This window comes from Colobus angolensis, unplaced genomic scaffold (genome assembly GCF_000951035.1).
Source record: "Colobus angolensis palliatus isolate OR3802 unplaced genomic scaffold, Cang.pa_1.0 Scaffold7, whole genome shotgun sequence".
Lineage (NCBI taxonomy): Eukaryota > Metazoa > Chordata > Mammalia > Primates > Cercopithecidae > Colobus > Colobus angolensis.
In genome coordinates, this window is record NW_012120709.1 from 3,608,407 (window position 1) to 3,613,385 (window position 4,979).

Genomic DNA, 4,979 nt, shown 5'->3' on the forward strand with positions numbered 1-4,979 from the left:
GGTATTTAACATTCTTTCATAATCAACACTCTCAACACATTAAATATAGAAGTATCCCATATTCTCAATTTTGTATGTGTGTTTTCAGCAGAGGTGCTGTAACACAAGTAGAAAAATTGTATCCGACATTTTGAACTCAGAACTTTTCCTTCATCTGGGAAAAAATCATGATAATTAAAAAGAAGCAGAAACCTATTTAATTTCTTCTCAAGTCCAGGATAGTTAAATGATGGGTATTTCATCCATTTGACATAGTGGAAAAGAAAACACTAGATTAGCATTTGGTAGACACAGTACGGCATCTGACTTTGATTAGTTTTGTTGTATGATTTGAAATGAGTCACCTCTTTCTAAATCTCATCTCATTTGAATAAGTAATTTTAAACTGTTTGCAGCAAAACATTCAGTAACTTATTTCACTAATTCTGATGCAGTGAATGCAAATAAACAAAAGCCATTGCTTTTCTTGGCACATCCTCTTCATACAATTAAGAAATGGTTACAACCTGAGAAAACTGCGAACTATATTGCTATTAATTCAGAACAACATAGGAGAAGGGGAAGTTTATGATGGAGGAATAAAATTATAGTGGAAAAAAGTGCCTCATAAATGAAAGAGTCAGAATTCATACAAAATCTTCTCAGTAGTTCCACATCACATTCTTTAATAACAAAACTGAATCATAATTTATATGATTAATTTAAAGGCCAGATGCCAGATAATTTATTTTCCAAAAAGAAGACATTATAAATACAAGGATCTTGTATTATTACTTGATAAATAAAATACCCTAAATCACCACAAAAGTTTAAGCAAGTAGTGTCGAGATTTTCTCAGTTCCTAGATGTGCGCTACCCAATATGTGATTATATCAAAATTTAATACATTTAAAACTTTAGTTCTATAATCAAATTAGCCACATTTTCCCCCCTTTTTCAGTTTTTAATTTAGGTTCAGGGGTTATGGGATTTGGTATACAAATGATTTTTGTCACCCAGGTAGCAACCATAACACCTGACAGGTAGTTTTTTAACCCGCACTATCCTCCGCCCTTTGCCCTCAAGTAGGCCCCTGTGTCTAGAGTTCTTTTTGTCCACGTGTACTCAATGTTCAGATCCCACTTATAAGTGACAAAATGTATTTGGCTTTATGTCCCTGCATTAATGCACTTAGGACAATGATATCTAGCTACATCCATGGAGCTGCAAAGGATATGATTTCATTTTTTTAATGGCTTCATAGTATTCCATGGTGTATATTTAACACGTTTTTAATCCATTCCACCATTGATGGGCATCTACCTTGATTTACCATGTTTATTATTATGAATAGTGCTGCAATAAAAATACAAGTGCATGTCTCTTTTTGTAGAACACTGTATATTCTTTTGGGTATATAACTAGTGATGGGACTGCTGGGTTGAATGGTAATTCTGTTTTAAGTTCTTTGAGAAATCTCCAAATTACTTTCCACAGAGGCTGAACTAATTTACATTCCCACCAGCAGTGTACAAGTGTTGTCTTTTCTCTGCAAACCTGTCGACATCTGTTATTTTCTGACTTTTTCCATAATAGCCATTCTGACTGTGTAAGATGGCATGTCACTGTGGTTTTGATTTGCATTTCTGGTAATGATTAGTAATGCTGAGCATTTTTATATGCTTTTTGGCTGCGTGAATGTCTTTTGAAAGGTGTTTGTGTCCATTGCCCATTTTTTTTAAATATGTTTGTTTGGGTTTTGCTTAGGAAGTTTACAGATCTAGATAATAGACTTTTGATGCATAAATTGCAAATATTTTCTCCCATGCAGTAGGCTGTCTGTTTACTCTGTTGGTAGTTTGTTTTGCAGTGCAGAAGCTATGTGGGTTTCACTTGTGTGTTTTTGTTTTTGTTGCAATTGCCTTCAGAAACTTTATCATGAAATCTTTGCCCATGTCAATGTCTACAATGGCATTTCCTACGGTTTCTTCCAGTTTTTACAGCTTTAGGTTTACATGTAAGCCTTTAATTCATCCTGAGCTGATTTTTGTATATGGTGAAAAGAAGGTGTTCAGTTTCAGTCTTTTGCATATCAATAGCCAGTTATTCCAGCACCATTTATTAAACAGGAAATTCTTTCCACATGGCTTTTGTTAACTTTGTTACAGATCAGATGATTCTAGGTGCATGGCTTTATTTCTGGATTCTTTGTTCTGTTCCATTGATCTATATGTCTGTTTTTGTATCAGTACCATGCTCTTTTGGTTACTGTCATCTTGTAGTATAAAGTCATCAAGTAGTATGATGCCTCTGGCTTTGTCCTTTTTGCTTAGGGTTGCTTTGGTGATTTGGACTCCTTTTTAGTTTCATATAAATTTTAGAATTTTTTTCCATTCTATAAAAATGAAGTTAGTACTTTGATAGGAATAACACTGAATCTTTACATTGCTTTGGGGAGTACGGCCATTTTAACAATATTGATTCACCCTATTCGTGAGCATGGAATATTTTTCCACTTGTTTATTTCATCTGTTTTCTGTGAGCAGTGTTTTGTAATTCTCATTGTAGAGATTTTCCCCCTTTCTGGTTAGTTGTATTCCTCGTTATTTTATTCTTTTTGTGGCTATTGTGAAAAAAATTGCATTCTTGATTTGGCTCAGGTTGGATGTGATGTGTTGATTAATAGAAATGCTACAGATTTTTTACATTGATTTTTGTATCCTGAAACTTTACTGAAGTTGTTTATCAGTTCCAGGAACCTTTGGGCAAATACTTTGAGATTTTCAGGCATAGAATTCCATTGCCTACAAAGAGTGATTGTTTGATGTCCTCTCTTCTTATTTGGAGGCCTTTCATTTCCATCTCTTTGCCCTGGCTTGGACTTCCAAGACTATGTTGAATAGTAATGGTTAGAGTGGGCATCTTTGTCTTGCTCCGATTTTCAGAGCAATGTTTCCAGTTTGTGCCCATTATGATGCTGGTTATGTGTCTGTCATAAATGCCTATTATTTTGAAGTATGCACCTTTGATGTCCAATTTTATGGAGGGTTTTTATATGTTAAGAGATGCAGAATTTTATCAAAAGCCTTTTCTTGCATCTAGTGGGGTAATTATGTCATTTTAAAATTTTGTTCTATTTATGCAAATTAGCCACATTCCAATTGCTTAATACACATGTCTGGCTAACTTGTGTATCATATAGTATATTACTGCTATAGAACATTTCTATCATGGCCAAAAATTCTGTTGGACAGCATTGCCCTAGATTATTCAAAGTAGTGATTCTTCTATTCTAACCCATTTTTCCCCAGATGAATTCAATGTGAACAGGCTCATTTACAACTTTTTCAATCTATGTTTATCAGAATTATAAAATTTTAAAAATGAATTTTGAATTGAATTACAGTACAAAGTTCTTTGACATTCTTAGCACATTTGTCTTACAACAACAAGAAAACAGTCTTAAAAAGTTAAATTGTCATACAATATAAACTTTAATAAGACATTTGAAATGATGTCAGTGTTTTAAACTTTTCAGTTCTTGGAAATATCAAATATACTTTCTAATCAAAAATATACTAAAATTACCTGTTTTGAGAGAGAATAATTTAGTCCTAATACAGTCTTTGGTAGAAAATCCCTAAGAATTGAAGAGACTCATTAAGTAAAAGACTTACTTAATAAGTAAGTCTCCATAAGTGGAGACTCCATAAGTGCTCAGGTAGTGAGTCATATAAAGAGGATACACGAACTGTGAGCTCAGAAAAATGCAGCATAAGGTTGGGCCAGTGCCCCTGACTGGCTGTATTTTCTAGTTGCAAAGTCCTTTCAGCATCGCTTTATTTGCTCTGAGACTATTTTGTGATTTTTTTTCAGAGACATTGTGTCTGTCAAATTAAATTGAGGCACAAAAGGTGTTGTAGAAATAGATGTCATAAAACCAGTGTGTTATGTGACATAGTGACACAGTAAAACAGGGCTGGGTATGAACATGTTCTTTTGCTTTCCTTTCTCATTTTACTAATCAGGGCACAGATCTTGAATTTGATGAAATGGAATGGGTTACAATGTGAGCACTGAATATATCATGACAATATTAAGCTAACAGAAGTTGCACCTTCTTGTCCCACAAGGCAAGGAGGGGTTGTAAACTTGGAAAACAAGTTACCAATTTTATAGAGGAGAGGATAGAAGTTCTTCTGGGGATACTCAAAAGGCAGATTGCTATTGAAGAACATATAGGACTAACTCCTGGGGTGTGATAAGATGAACTAGGACTGTGGTTCCAGAACCTTTCCTGGTAATGGCTGAGAAAGACATCTTTTTATTTTTATTTTTTTAGGATTTCTCTAACAGTAAACTTACAGTTCTCAGGAATAATGTGAGCACATTTCTTACAAGTAAAACAGTGTTTTATGCACCTTCCAATATATTTTACTTATATAAAGATAAAGAATTCCTGAGATGCACTTGCATAAGTGATGTAGTACATCTTTGGTTCCAATGTAATTTCTTTTAATTTTAATATTAATTAATTTCCTGATTCTATGAAATTTTTCTGTTGTCTTCCTGAAGTCGTCTGGGTTTCTTTGGGTTTCAGAGTACCACAAGCAGAGTGGGTTGTAGTTTCTATTCAGGTATCCCTTGTTTTCTGCCTATATCTTTCCCTAGTCCACATTACACTTTATATTCACTAAAGTCTATTTTGTTATGATTACGTTGGAAAGATTTTATTAACTTTGAACAAGGTGAACTACTAATCACTAGATTCAATAGATGATAAATTGTTTTCTTTTTAAGAGACTGAGCAATGGACTTAGGAGAGCTGCAGTTGTCTTCTATAAGATTATTTTATGAATAATGCTCTGAAGCCTATATGATTCCACTCCTGAGGATTTCTGCTCTCTTCAAAAAGAAATTTAAAGAATGATCCTATGGTCTAGGAACAGCCATTTATGCAATATACACTTTGTCATAATAGAACTTAATAGAATCATACA